This window comes from Mytilus californianus, unplaced genomic scaffold (genome assembly GCF_021869535.1).
Source record: "Mytilus californianus isolate M0D057914Y unplaced genomic scaffold, xbMytCali1.0.p SCAF_12, whole genome shotgun sequence".
In the NCBI taxonomy this organism is placed as follows: domain Eukaryota; kingdom Metazoa; phylum Mollusca; class Bivalvia; order Mytilida; family Mytilidae; genus Mytilus; species Mytilus californianus.
This window is the reverse complement of record NW_026262604.1, coordinates 45,188,755-45,205,564: the sequence shown is the minus strand read 5'-3', so window position 1 is coordinate 45,205,564 and position 16,810 is coordinate 45,188,755.

Here is a 16,810-nt window from a genome sequence, read left to right as displayed (position 1 = left end):
AGCCGGTTCAGGGGATGGCAATGCGAGAACTGCTGTAGACGGGAGTGCAGGCGTTGCATTACCTTTCTTCACTAAATTGTGGACAATGTCAGACCCATTTTTATTTTCTCTGATTTATCAACCCGTTGATACACTGTTAGCGATTGGACACTTTTATGTCCAGTGACGGCCATAATCTGGGCCGGCCCATACGTATTCTTTGATAAAATTGTTGCCCCTGTTGCTCGAATAGAATGATTCTTTACAGTACCAGGTATCATCCTTACTGTAAAAACTGGCCCGAGGCCTCTGCCTCAATCTGTTGTTTCCCGAATGAAGCTTTGACACATACAATTCAAACGAGCTCACAAGGCAATAAAATGAATCTGCCAATAAAAGAGTAATTTTATAGTCCTAATATTTCTTTTTTCATTTTTCAGTTTTAAATTAAAAAATATCTAAATATATTTGGTTGATATTGTCCTTATAATTAAATTTGAATATAATAATGTAAAATTTATTTGTCTCAATTAAATATGAATGATTTTTTGTGTTTTGGGAAATTATTATTATGCATGTTCTTGAACATGTTGTACTGTTTGTGTGTTTTTTTTTTTTTTTATTACAAGATGTACATGTAGTTGTTGAAATTAACTGACGAACAGCGATAAAACCATGTCAAATAAAGTACATTTATACGTAATCTTTGCACTTGTAAGCTGTTACTTTACAGGTTAGTAAAATTGATATCCGCCTTAATTTTCTAATGTTATGAATTTTATTGACCCAATGTTTTTTTTCTGTATTTAGACAATTATTCCATTTTTTTCTAGATTTTTTTTTTTTTTGGCAAACCAATAAGACAGTTGTACTTTTAGTTATAGCCTTTTATTTTTATGTATCCATACTAATTCTACTTTTTGTTTCTTTGTTAAAATGAACTGAAGAACAACAATAAAAGTATGTAAATATAACATATTGGTGTCATAAATGGCTTGTACATTGCCTATGTACCAGTAATTCATGACACCCAATATGATATTTTTGAATACCGAAGCACGAATACTGAAGCAACAAGCCAAATTATATACCTTTTACTTCTGCCTTGATTCCCTAACTCTCTTCTTTGTCGGTTTCCCTTTGGGTTTTTGTCACATCATCCTCGGACGACCTTCAGTCCTGTGGCAGGATCTGTCTCTACATCGAATGTTGTTTTTGTCATCAAATGCATGTTCTCTTGTCCCCTCTTGAAAAAGTACATTCAAATGTCAAATTGTACATTCGTGTACAGTCCGGATGGTGTATTTGGCGAACAATAGATGGAACTGTATCAAGTCACTTTCAATGATACTGGGGTAATGGTCAATTGTTCCCAGACCCATTCTTTTGTAGTTCTGCTGTGGCTGCCTTGAAATTAACATTTGCTTCATTGAATTCTGCTATAAAATGTCTTATTGTAAGGGGGTGCTCGTAAATATCTATTTAGTCAATATCTGATATTTTCTAGTAAAGAAATCTTGTAATGTGTTCCGTCTGGTTTCCTGACATTGATGTAAAATTGCCCCAAACTTTTATTTAGTCAATTATATACGGGAGATAATTCGAATTGACTTAATAAAAAAGTGCACTGAAATCTATTAGGACAATATCAAACAATCAAATTGCGAGAAATTACTCTAAATCAGGATAATGTATAATTATAATTTTCTTTGTAAAGGCAAATAATACTTCATTCAGACGAACTTAACCGAATTCCTCAAATTTTACGTCCTGTCCCGATTCTTTCAGGTATTCTCAGAGTGTGTTTCCGGCCTTTTTGTTTGAACGGATGGTGTATACAGCATTTATTTTTAGCCGTTTTGCCATCACTTCTTCCTCAGTCGTCTGTCCAAAACGTTTTTGGCTCCAGTCGCCATCTTATATACGTCAGTAATAAACAAAGGGAAGTAACTCAAACAATATTTTTGTTTATTTAGTCAATTATATACGGGAGATAATTCGAATTGACTTAATACAAAATTGCACTGAAATCTATTAGTACAATATCAAACAATCAAATTGCGAGAAATTACTCTAAATCAGGATAATGTATAATTATAACTTTCTTTGTAAAGGCAAATAATACTTTATAAATTGTCCAGAACGCTTTTCTGTTACGGTATAAACTTTAATTAGGAACGCTAAAAACTAAACGTGAAGACCAGAAAGCATAAAAACATTGCAGAATTAATCAAAAGTTAATCAAAAGTTTACATGAAATATTTGCAATCTATCAATGTTAAAGAAATCGAAATTGCAATATGAAATTGGAAAGCTACGTAAGCATAAATTCAATTGTAGTATAGAAGCATGATTTCTTAAATAATGCATAAATATATTTGTACTGTTTCATTTGTATAACAAAATCGCTAATGTCCGTATAAGAATTAAATAAATTATCACATAAATAATATCAAATCATTAAATTAACTCATAAGGTCGTTACAATGATGCAACATATTTAACTTTATTCAAAAGGTCTTTTAATAGATTACAGATTAATAAGCAATAATACATAACATCTTTTCCCTTAGCAACATAGTTACTACAACTACATGCATGAAAATTTGCATGTGATTGTTTTCTATAAAACATAATTAATCGATACATTCAATGGTTAAAAGAAAACGTATTAACACAGGTGTTGTTGTTCTTTCTGGACTCGAGCATCACTGAAGAGACATTAATTGTCGAAATGTGCATCTGGTGCAGTAATATTGGTACCGTTAATGTTGTTTCTTTAAAGTTTAAATATACCCTATTTCACGTTATATTCATGTATACTGTAGACCCCTAAAATAGTTTCTGCGTTGGGGATTTAAAAAAGCTATGACAAATAGGATTTAAATACATTTAATAACTACTCTCGACATAGTTTGCTTATACATTTGTTATGAAAAACTGATCGGATACCAAATATTCTAATCAAGCTAATATGTAATCAGCTTACTCCATGTTTGTTGAAGTAATGTACTATTTGTATATTTAGAACTTCATTCATATAAATCTGTTAAATATGTAATAGGCCTATTGTTGTTGTTGTTGGTAAATATACTATCTCATTTTTCGTAACTTTAGTTGATGGTGACTGGAGTGAATGGTCTTTCTGGAGCATTTGCAGTGCAACCTGTAATGGTGGAATTCAGGAGAGAAATCGGGAATGCGATGCTCCTCCGCCATATAACGGAGGACTGTATTGCAATGGAACAACGACAAAAAGTCGTCCTTGCAACAACATTTTCTGTGAAAGTAATTTTGCAAATGTGCATTATTTTTAGCATATGTTTGACTATTGAAAGGATTTGTATAGCTATATTAAACGATTCTTATCATAATCCTGTGTATCAGAAATCCCAATATGACTGCTATCATAAACCATGCTACATTAGTTACCTGCAATATCCAGGCATATATATATATATATATATATATATATATATATATATGTTATTGAGACACGATAACTGTAAGCTGATAACAAATAAATAAAAGAAATGCAGTAAAGCTAGTGATCAATCATAAGCAAGTTATACATACCCATTTGTGTGTAAGGAAATTGCATTATTGGAAAATATGAGGGTGTGTAATTTTAAAGTGTATGATTCAATAGGGAGGGATATGGTGTGTGGTCGATCGTGAAATTGAAAGCTGTGTATAATATGAAGAATGGTGTATGATTAAATGAAATCAGACACTGGTATTTACTTAAAATACCGATCACATTCTTTATAAACATTCAATACCATGTAGACATATATTGATGCTTAAATTTTTCAGTCCATGGACAATGGGGACAATGGCAAGAGTGGGATTCTTGCAATACAACTTGTGGAAACGGATTCAAAAACCGATCCCGGACATGTGACAGCCCTTATCCAATGTTTGATGGATCTGATTGCATCGGACCAGATTTTGATATTCAAATTTGCTATAATGACATATGTCCAGGTAAGATCATGTATTTTATTAGGTTATTACTACTTGGATGTCATGTGGAGATTTTTTTTATTTCATAATTTATCAACGGAAAATTTATAAAAAGTTCGTTAAAATCGTGTCAAAACCGAAGCACTTACTACTGAGGTATAACTATACTTTTGAAGTCCCATTTGACAAAAAAGTTGGATTATTGACATTAAACGATTTTTAATTTTACCGAAACGAAAATTGTTTTACAAAACGATGGATTTTTTTTAATGATTTGTTCAGATAGATTACACGTGGTCTTTGAACAAAGGGACAATCAATAACAGTAAAGCGTAAAACACCGAAGTCAAAAAGGCGGACGAAATGTAGACACATTACTTCACAGAGAAGTAAATATTGAGTAAAATAACCTGTAAGAACCCGGTTATGACTCGGTTGCTCTGTCATGTTAAGCGGTTGCTACATTAAAAGTAGCATCCGTTGCTGAACGATAACTGGGTTTGTTTAATCATGCACGTTATGATCTGTTATGCATGTAAACAAACTTTTCTGATTGAAAAAAGGTAAACAAACGTTCATTTACGTTTTACTTTTCATTCAATTGAAAAAATGGTATGATGTAGAATTATATGACTTTGCTAATACAAAATGTTATCTTCAAATGATAATACTATAAGTATTTATGTCATTTTTAAATTTTAAAATGTGACTTTGAAAAAAAATGCCATTTCTTACCATAATTGTTTTGTGTGTATTATTCATACAGTGGATGATAAAAAAGTTAATTTAATTGTTTCAAGGAAATAACTTCGTAACATTGTCTGGTTATTGTTACATGTATCAAATTTATTTAAGTTAATGCGCATATATTTTGAAAAAAAAAATTGTTTGGTCAGAGATTTCGTTTATTATTTTCAGGTGCTCAACAACAAAAAAAAGAAGATGCGTCTAATTCGTTCCCTGCTGAGTTTGTTGGAGGTGTTGCCGTTGGTTGTATTGTCATCACTGCGGTCATTATTTTCATATCACTCTTCATATTCCGCAGATTTAATCCTGGGAAAGTTGGTGAGTTTATTTGCAGTATTCATTTCGGAAGTAATAATGGTAAAATGTATAAATTACCTAAAATAAAAACTTCAAGTCGACTATGACTTGTTATAGATCACTTTGACTGTTTAAAATAAGAAGCGAGTTCACTCCTTCACCATACAATGAATAAAAAACACGCACTGGTGGAATCGCATGAAACCCAAAAGGAGCGACACCGGATGCGTTTTTTGTTGTTTTTTTTTTTTGTAATGAACGGTGGTTAAAAACTTGTGAAGTTGGATCAACAATTTAAATGAAAAATACTAAAATGAATAAAACAAGAGACACACAGTATGTGTTTTGTTGAGATGATGTGTAGTACTTATATCCGTTTGTATAGAATTTATTTGTGGTTGTTTACAATAAATTTATTTATACGGGATGCGCTTTAACATACAATTTTCTTTTCAGCAAAAAGGAGGAGAAATGAATGGTAAGCTACCTTGAATATGTTTTTTTTTTCATTTTCGGCCGAACTTTAAAGTAACTTTAAACTAATCGCAACAAACACACGCATAGTTGTGCAATTGCGCCCAATATCATACAAATGAAAGAAATTCTGTACATTTTTGTTGAAAAATATGTTTATTTTGTTTTGGATTGCTCATTGATGTATTATGTATACGTGTAATATGATAAAAGAGGCAGGATTACTCATTGATGTATATTGTATACGTGTAATATGATAAAAGAGGCAGGTTTGCTCATTGATGTATTATGTATACGTGTAATATCATAAAAGATATAGGATTGCTAATTGGTGTATTATGTATACTAGTAATATGATAAAAGATGCAGGATTGCTCATTGATGTATTATGTATACGTGTAATATGATAAAAGATGCAAGGAACCAGACTAAAACATGGGTTATGTCAATATAATTCGGTTTATTCCCCGAAACGATCCATGTGGGAAGATGGGTCACCAAAACGCTCAATGATTTTCCGTTTTGAATTTTCCTTGGAGTTTGGTATTTTTGTTATTTTACTTTTTACATGGATGTATCTACTCTTAATTACATGTACGTCTCCTTTTATCTGTAACATCAATATTCAATGAGGACGAGTCCTTCCAGTCCTCATTTTGTCATTTATATAATTTGCATGGGACGATCGATCTTTCTAACTGCTAATAATTACAAACTTCCTATGTAGCTGAAGATTTTAAATCATAGATAGAACGTTGTTGACATCTATTTTTATAAGAATAGTATGCTCCGTGTGAAGACTTAACTATATAGCGAGTATATCTTTCCATATTTATTTACTCCTTAGTCCAGTTAAACTTGTTTTGGCGGCCCTGTTTCCCTCCACTTCATTTAAAGACATGTGTATAAGCATTCCAATTCAGATGCAAGATAATTTTATACTGTTAGCAGTATATAAATACGATCCAGAGAAGAAAAAAAAAAGCAATTAAACTCTAATGTAGTTTTTAATTCTTTATTAATCATGAATTGAAGAGTTCTATGAATATAATAAAACTCAAATCAAATAATAAGGCTGCTTCAAAAGGAAAAAAATCAAGACGGACGACAAATAGACGAGTTCCAAAATATTATCGCACTTATTTACAAAATATATTGAGAAATAAATAAGAAGCATCATTTTTGAGAAAAAAAAGTCATTTTTTGCAAAACTATCGTTTAATATAAACTACTTGTTTTGGGGTCAATGGTAAGAGCTTGTTCTTTCATTGATTAACAATCTAAATAGCATGTGAAAAAAAAGTTTATATTTGTTTGTATTTATCATTGTTTTAGTTCAAACGAAGGCCTTAGTCAACTCAGAATAACCAGTCAACCAAATGATTATGAATGTACGGGGCGTTCTATTGGTACACAGAGTGGTGTTTATGACACTTGTAGTAATACCGAGGTTGCTACAGCTCATACTCAGTGTAATGTTGACAATATCGATAGCGGTGCATATGCTAATACTCAATTCAATGCTGACAATAATGAAGAAGTATACGAAAATCTGAAAGTACAATGAATTAGAAACTCTTAAATATGCCGTGTAATTTTATACTTGTATTTCTGTAATTTTTAATTGAATATCAATATGTGATATTAACAAACTAACATATCATTAAAACATACTGGTCAATATGAAGTTCACATACAAATTAGTATGTGCAAAACTTGAATTTCCCTACGTTTTACTTATATTATGTACTTGCTTTTTGTTATTTTTATATGTAATAGATTAATTATTGGTAAAAAACTTTTCTTTTATTAAATATGCTGACTTTCCATTTTTGTATTTGCAATTTTCTACGGATAAAAAAAAATACAGTTATAATTCCAAAACATGGCCAGTTTGAGGAAGAGAGGCAAAAGATACTAAAGAGATATTCAAACTGAAAATGCCATGGCAAAAACGGTAAATTACGAAAAGACAAACAACAGTACACAAAACACAATATAGAAAAGCTAAAGAGTGAGCAGCACAAACTCCACTAAAAACCGGGACTGATCTCAGGTGCTCCGGAAGGGTAATACAAATACAACACAATATGCAAAAACTAAATTCCCAAGTTATCTTTCATAGGAATGCAGCAACAAACCTTCAGTACGAAAAACAAATATAAATTTTGAAATCAATGTCGAATAAGAAGCCACTGAGTATTGCAAAAGTGAAAAAAAACATGACTGTGTATTGATGGATCTCGCACTGTTTACACGATTTGTTTCGCCTAACTATCAAATATCATACATGTTACCTAGATAAAACATCTTGACCGACATTTATCTGTGAATTCACCAATAAAATAAAACGGGTCAGCAAAAATAAAAAAACATATTAAGCAGCAAAAATAAAAACAAATGATTGAGCTGCAAAATTTCCAAAGAAAACAAGCTATCCGAAGTTAGTAAGAGGCCTTGTAGGCGGTTGTTGTATGACATATCTTACTGCGTTCTGTTTCTTTGTATCACGATAAAGTACTTCTGACAATTAGAACAGTAAGTTGTAGTAACTGCTGGGGTTTTTATTTGTTACTGTGTGAAGACATTACAGTATTCACATATTACCTTTGACGTTAATAAAAACTGATTTAATCAAACAATTAGTCCACTGGGAAAGAAAATGTCAGTAGTAATTGAGAGCCGTTCGCGTACAAGGTAAAGGCGGAAATGATCAAATTCACTCAGACTTGCTATATGATAAGGTTATTACTCATAAAAGGAGTCGACAAATAGATCTAGTTACTTTAGTAATTTTTTACTGGTATAGCCGTTCTTAATGTTTTTTGTTTATATTTTCTGTCTGTCGTTAATAAATTTTCAAGAAATTCAAAACTCAGTCAAAAATTGATATTGAAGGGATGGGTGTACATGCAACTCCTTTGGGGAACACTTGATACGTTATAGTTGAAGCAGGTCAGTTTCCGAAGACTCGCAGACTATAAATAAACAGACAGATACCTCAACTACCAGTTGTGTCTATAGAAGATCCAACGCTTACAGATCATGTTCCATGCGTCCAGTACATGTTTGACAGAAACATATATATATGACAGCGATCGGGGTACTTTGTTACTAAGGCTGACATCCTAGTACTGTCTTGGCAGAAATAAGCTGATTATAGTTTGGGTGTTATATATTGATGTGTAACTTTTTCTGGGTTATAGAGACAATCATGGAAAGCTTTGTATTCTTTGGTTTCTATGGACAGTATTATATAGTAAATGTATATTGTTTGTATTTTGTTGAGAACTTGGATATTTGCAGTTTGCTTTGTTGAACTTTTTTTTTTGGAAATGACAGGGACGTCATTTAAAACTGGAAAGGGGAGCATTAATCTTGTTTTTAAAATTGTATTCTTGAATATATATTTTTTTTAGTATATTTGTGATATTGCAGCAGGCAATGCTCTCACACTCTTGTATTCTTCATACTTTCCTGTTTTGGAACTCAATAAATGTGCTGACTTGAATATAATTTGTGTGATGTCAATGTTGATGGAAAAAGGCTGGTGGGAACCTAGCTTTGGTCATCTGTGACACAGATTTTCCATAGAGGTAAATCGTAAATTTTTCGAAGGGACGACTTCAATTTTGCTATGGAAGAGCCTCCGTTCAACAGCTTTAGAAGCAAGAGAGAATGCATTCTTATGCAGCTTCGTTTGTAACGTTCATTTTGATTGGATAACGTCACCAATGTTCATGGCATCAATTCACAATTCATTATCATGTTCCGATAACGTTTACATGGTACATGTATTTGGAGAAAACTAAAAACAATAGAAGACTAAATTATGAGCAAATATTCTTCAAACAATTCTTTTTCTTTCAAATCAAATTGTTAAAATCCACCCTAATATGCCTTCAAAATACATTTTTTTAAATGTGTTAATATTTCAATCCGATAGCAAAAGATTGATAACGAAAAAAAAACAACATTGTGACAACTATGAGTGTTTATTAAAAAGATATTAACACTACGACTGAAACAGCAAATACCGTAGAAACAAATTAATCTTTAAATCAAACAATAAAATTAATAAATAAACTTTCAAACACGATACATAAATGACATATATTTAGATCTATAACATTTATTTTCGGTTATGCCAATGATATATGTAACACAGCTCGGCACTATATTGGAAGGCAATCAAGGAAACTTTGGTGGAGGAAAAATGGAAAACTTACGATAGATATAGAAAGATGTGGTATGAGTGCCAATGAGACAACTCTCCATCCAAGTCACAATTTATAAAAGTAAACCATTATAGGTCAAAGTACGGTCTTCAACACGGAGCCTTGGCTCATACCGCATAGCAAGCTATAAAGGGCCCCACAAAATACTAGTGTAACACCTTTCAAACGGGAAAACCAACGGTTTAATCTATATAAAAAACGAGAAACGAGAAACACTTATGAACCACATCAACAAACGACAACTACTGAACATCAGATTCCTGACTTAGGACAGGTGCAAACTATTGCAGCGATTTAAACGTTTTATTGGTACAAAACCTTCACCCTTATCTGATATTTGAAATTAAAAGTATTCTTTCTGTCATTTTTAATATAAGTCTGATCCGAAAAGTGAGTACTGAAATACAAAATCAGTATCGCAGTCAACGCCTAAGTTCAGATGTATGTTTGCAAGAAACCGCTTTCAAAACATCTTGAAATTTCGCCGACTCGTTTGTGATAACAGACTCCCAAATCGTAATAACTAAAATTATCGTCCTGCACAAAGATGTCAGCCACTTATAGATATTGTGAACCGCAAGTTTCTGTTTTAGTACTGCCCAAGGAAGGAACTTTTAATCGATGAATCACTAGTAGGTACGAAAGGGAGAACAGCTATGCTACAGTATATAGATATAAGAAGATGTGGTATGAGTGCCAATGAGACAACCCTCCATTCAAGTCAACATTTATAAAAGTAAACCATTATTCCATTCGTTCTAGATTCGAAATAAAATTTTGGATGTTGGTCGAAGCCGTTACTGGTTACATACTACAAAGGAAAGTTTACGAGGGGGAAAAATATGATCCTGTTCCTAATGGTACACTTCAAGGTACTTATGTCGTAATGAACCTTTTGAGCTCCACTTCTCTATTGGGAAAAGGTTACCACGTATTTGTTGATTCACCTCGATTTCTCTTGTAAAAACACTATTAAGACATAACACCAATCCAAGAGGAACTATAAGGAAATCGGAAAAAGTTCCAAAAATGATAAAGGATGCCAAACCTAATGTCGATGAGCCTGTGTTTGCTAGTCAAGGACCACTCCTTATATGTTCTTATAAGCAAAATGAACGTCGACGAAAACCAGTAATAGTTGTTTCAACAAATTGTAATGCACTTGCAAATACGGGCAAACCAACAGTTCTGTGTGCATACAACACATTCATGGGAGGTGTTGATTTGGCAGATCAAATGATTGTTACATACAACGCTAAAAGAAAGAGTTGCCGAGTTTGGAAAAAAAGTTCTTATTCATATATTTCATCGCATTTTATTTAATTCTTATATACTATATTATCACCGATGAACGTCCACCTTTGTCAGACTTCAGTTCATTCAAAGCGTTATTGACAGTGTAGCACTTGAACATCTCCAAAAGAAAAGTAATCCATTGATCTCGCAGCCAGGTATCAGGAAGCTTCAGCGCGGTAAACAAAAGGACTGCATTGTTTGCTCTGACAGGAAAAATGGAATTAGACATAGAGCTAGAACTGAATGCGTTCGTTGTCAAAAGGGGTTGCATATGGATTAATATTAATATATATGGATAAATATTTATTATCTTCAATACGGTGTTATATGAATAAAATATCTTTAATAGGACTAATGTCCATAAGACAGCAAACAAACGATACAAAAATGAAAAAAAAAAAACGTAAAGGGGTCAACAAACACTGTCATAAATTGTATTGCTTGATCCCTACTACACAAATATTACACCCAATTTCATTATCAAACATTATTTTTTTCTTAACAGAAATTGCGTAATGTGAGACATAAGTTATGCTTTTCTATTGTCCCTTTCGTAATTATGTCAAACTTTTGATGAATAATCAGCAACTTTGAATGACATTAAAAAATGATGCGGAAGATACCAAAGGATCACACAAAACTCATAACTTCAAGAGAAACTGACAATGCCATGGCAAATTCATGTCCTACGAATTCTTTTTAAAAATGGTGCATTCTTGAAATTTGAAATTGAAATTTCCGTGTTATTGATATAAAATCTATAAGGTGTCACCGAACTCCTTTTTTTTTAATTATAAATAGGTATATATATATAATATATATTCTGCTTAGCGGGGAAAAGGAAAATATATTAAGCGATAACGTCGTGACTGCATTGTGCATTGTGCATCGAATTCTTAATTTCCGTCAACGTTTTTTAAAAATATAACATGTACATTTGAAAGAATTCATACAGTAAACACAAATTCGGTTACCCCCTATAAATATTAAATCAATAAAACGGAAAATTTAGTGACATTAAAGTATAGTTTTGAATAAAACAATTTGTAGATCAGTTTTTGAGAAAATACAATTTAAAGTCAAATTATTCAATACAGTAACTAATTGCGATATTTACGTACAATTGATACATTTTTGTACTTCTTTCTAAAGAATTTTTAATTCGCTCTTTCTCCAAAATTATAAAATTTACTCGCATCCTTTTTTATATTCATTTTCTGTTCTAATGGGTATATCAACTTTGCATATTTCATAAAATATCCGTTAGATTGCTCATTTCCGTACCTATTACCTAGGGAAATCTATTTGACAAACGCCGACCGTCGAAACAGAATTGTTTCCATACGGAAACAATTGCATAACGTTATGCATGGTTACGCTTCTTTTATGCCGTTTTCCGTTGAAATTTCAAATCTAGGGCCTATCCTTTGGCATTCAACGGTAGTTTACCCACAAAAACCGTTGCACTCTAAGGGTTAACACGACACAACCTGGTCACACTAGAAAACAACTGGTCAATTCACACGAAAAACAAGATCCTGACCGAACACTATTCCTACCGTGATACTTTGTTGAGTGATGCCGTACATGTAGCTCTATTTTTTTACGCAATTTGTTTTCTCAAAACAACTGTGTAAAAAAAAGAGATAGATCTTTATTTGACACCATGATAAGTTACGAGTGCGGTATTGTTTATAATAGAAATTGCAAAAAATATCGGAAAAGTTCATTATTACATCCGGCAGCTTTTTGCGGCTATATTACTTGTATAAAGTTAACAAGATTCGAATTTTTAATTTAATCCTTCTTTCTGGTTTGGCTGCATAGGCTAACTGATAAGGTTATTTAATACTTGTACATTCGGGAGATGAATATTTATTCGCTAATCTGTAATGTGAAGCAAGATAAAAATGTTCCATAACATTTCTCTGCATTGGAATTCTGTACATGTGTATTCTTGGCCTTGCACGATCTCGTGTCTTCGTGTACTGTTTATGACATATTAATAGATAAACTACTGTGAAGTACAGTCACCGATATCAAAAGGTTTCATTTCCACAGGTTAAATGCTTTGTGCTTTAGGTAACCAAGAGTGTCAGTTTGATTGTGAAGCATTTACACATATTTTATTACTTGTTATTGACTTTGAATAATCGTTCAGTAACTTCGAGTATTATCAGATCTGTACTTTGTGTTTTGTGTTTATGTTAGAGTTTTTGTGCTTTGTATCGATCTGATGAGTTAAGCCTTTTTCAAGGGATTTCTATAGTGTGTTCTGACGTTTTACTGTTACACCACTGTCCCAGGTTAGGGGAGGGTTTGGTGCCAGAAAACATGTCTAACCCCGCCACATTCTGTATGTGCCTGTCCCAAGTTATGAGCCTGTAATTCAGTGGTTGTCGTTTATTGTTGCATATTATATTTGTTTTTCGGTTATTATTTTGTACATGAATCCGGCCGTTAGTTTTCTCGTTTGAACTGTTATATATTTGTCATTTTGGGGGCCTGTTATAGCTTACTATGCGATATGGGGTTTGTTCATTGTTGAAGGCCGCAGGGAGACGTATAGTTGTTAATCTGTACGTCATTTGGTCTCTGGTAGAGAGTTGTCTCCTTAGCAATCAAACTACATCTTCTTACTTTTATATTTGTAAATACATATCTTTAAAAAAAAAAGCACGCCCAGTCCAGAAGGAATAGTTACGTTTAATTCGATGTCTTGTGTTTTTATCATGTTATGAAAGCTTGCAACAGTTTTATAGGGGTCCGTAAATAGCCTATTATAGGGAGATATGGCAGGTCAAATTTAAAACCGATGGACCCACTTTGCGTAGACTTACATATTTTTTTATTATTCAAGTTTTTCTTTTCGTCAATGTACATGAAACAGTTATCATTGCAAATAACTGAATTTTCCAAGATTATAAGACAGCTATGCCGTTCCATATTTGATGTTTGCTGTTCATTGTTTTCATTATACTTTTAAACTAATTACTGATATATAGTGTAAAAACGCAATAATTCTTATCTCAAATATGCTTTACCTAAACCATACCAAATGTTTACACCAATGTTGTGTTTATTGAATTTCCGATTAGTTGTTCCAGAGTTATGTGACTTTGATCGGCACAAATTAGACAATATATATTTTAATGTATGGTGATCCGTGAATGATTGTATGTATGGTGATCCGTAAATGATTGTATGTATGGTGATTTTTACGGATTAAAGGAGACTATTTTTTTTCGTTTTGACAAGTTTCTGATGAGTCGTTCAAGGTTTATAAATATTTTTTGTATGTCTCACGATATCTTACATGCATGCTCTCTTAAATCGTAATAAAGTTGCAAGCACTGTTTTAATTTATTCTTTCCATAATTTGGTTAATTCTACAAATAATATTGCGATTCTAAAACAAAATTGCAGCTTGGGGCTGTGATTTTTATCAAACATGTGTTCATCGTAATGAAAACTTCAAAATTCCAAGGGTTAGGCCTAGCATGCTTGCCACTTGGTTACATTAAGAATGTATTTATCAGTCAACGGGAAATATCTTCTTTTAAAGTTTTTAGTTTTAACTCAGATAAATCTTATTTCAAAACTGTAATAAATCATTAAAGAGTTGAACTTCTTTAGGTTTTTTCTTTCTTCATAATTGCGAAATATGTATAATGGTATAATTATATTTTACCCAAAACTGGAGTAAAAATTAATACGGTAATATCGTCCTTTAAATCACATTTTTGCATTATTTTAAGGGGAATTGATTTCTAATATATGAGGGTCTGGATGGGGTTTACAGAATAGAGAAAAATGGGCAAAAGTGCAGAATAAAGGGCCGAAAATATATAGAATAGAGAAAAATGGACCAAAAAAATAAAGAATAGAGAACAATGAGCCAAAAATATAAAGAATAGAGAATAATGACATAAAAAATTAAAGAATACAGAAATGAAGGACCCCCATTCATACAATCATATATTTGAAGTTAAATCAATAGTTTAGTTTTTAGTATATCTAGTCATTTCCTTAATCTTGTTAATAAAATATATTTAACTAATATGATTCGTTATACTCTCCTAATAATAGAAAAATCTATAAGTACCAAATCTTAAGTTACATATATCTTTCTTTAACTTGTCGAATGCCTTTAAGTTAATATATACTGATGTGAACCGCATGGATAAACACATTTCCGATCATCAACAAATAATATAAAGCTTAAATGCTTAGTACTTTGGTTTGTCATCATGTGAGTTGGCCATATTGTATCACCATTCTAATTTGACACATTTTTACGACTGTTATGGAATTTTGATCATTTGTTGCAACAGTACACCTTGTGAACGCAAATCCTCTAAGACCATAGGTACTAATTAACCTTCCGGAGAACCTAAGTTCACAGTTTACTTAAGTTTTTAAAAATGATTTGTGGGCTGTTGTATGTTCTTTTTTTCTATTTTCGGCAATGGTTATTTCTGTTGTTATTCCACTTACGGTTTGTATGGGGGCAAATGGGGGAGGGGGTTGTCGGAAGGGGTTCAGTCCCGAAATCCCGAGTTTATTTTTGCTAAATCCCGATTTCCCGGGCCTTATTTGACAATATCCCAAAATCCCGATAAGATAACAGATGCTTTTTTGGTAGTGTACATTTATTAATGACTGTAAACTGTTCAACGCAATCAGTCAGTCTGTTGTCTGTATCTTATTAATTAAATCTAATGAGTTTACTTTAAAACAGTTATTAAATATATGGAGACTGCGACATTCCGAAACTTAGAAGACCCATAAATAAGTTGGCTAGATTGAGCTCAATAAAAAAATGTAAGACATTTTGTACAGTCACTTGGAGTATGATAGTATATATGTTATCACACTTATTTACTCTGCAACTTTTTTGTGTGCCAGTCCAAAGTCAGGATGCAGTGTCAAGTAGTTGTGTGTATACAGTGAATTCAATGTTGTTTTTTTTTTGGTGTTTTTCCATTTAATTTTGTCCAACATTTTTTTTAAATTCAAAATGGGCCCTCTTTAGCTCTCCGGTATTGGTAATCACTACCGCAGTGACTGACATTATTCTGTAAATAACTTTGTAGAGTGCTTCGAAACTTAAGATTGTGTAACACGAATTTGAAAAAAAAATTTGATGGGGTAAAAATCAGACGCTTTAAAAGGGTTACTTTGTCTTTGTAAACTAATCTTGTGTTAACGCACCTTTTTTAGTCCTGTTGTGTTTCTGTGTAATCTTGTCCTCTGGTTTACTAATTTTTAATACTCCAACATTTATAATTTTGACCAAGATAAACAGACAATCTTCAGAGTAATCCAAAGACTTAAAATTATAGAACAAACAATGTGCAAACATATCCAAGTAATATTTTAAAAAGCCATAAACCGTTGAACAAATAAACACAGGCACAAAAGGGACAATCACAAACACAACACAGAACATGGAATACTAAGAAACATGGACCAAACGAACGCCTACAAAAACCAGGAGTAAACCCAGGTGCCCAGGAAGGGTAAGCAGTTTCTGCTCCGCATAAAAACCCGGGAACAATTTTTTTTTGTCTGACTTCAAATAAGAGTCCCGATAGAAGAAAATCCCGAATTCCCGAACGTAAATACACGTAAATCCCGTGTCTCGATTAAACTAAATCCCGAAATCCCGATGATAATATAGCTCGTTCCCGAAATCCCGAACTTAAAAATGGACAATTCCGGAGTCCCGATAAAGGTCCGACCCCTCTCTTGTATTGCCCTATTTGCATCTACCTCCCTCTCATTGAAATTAATAATATCGTCCGAAACAA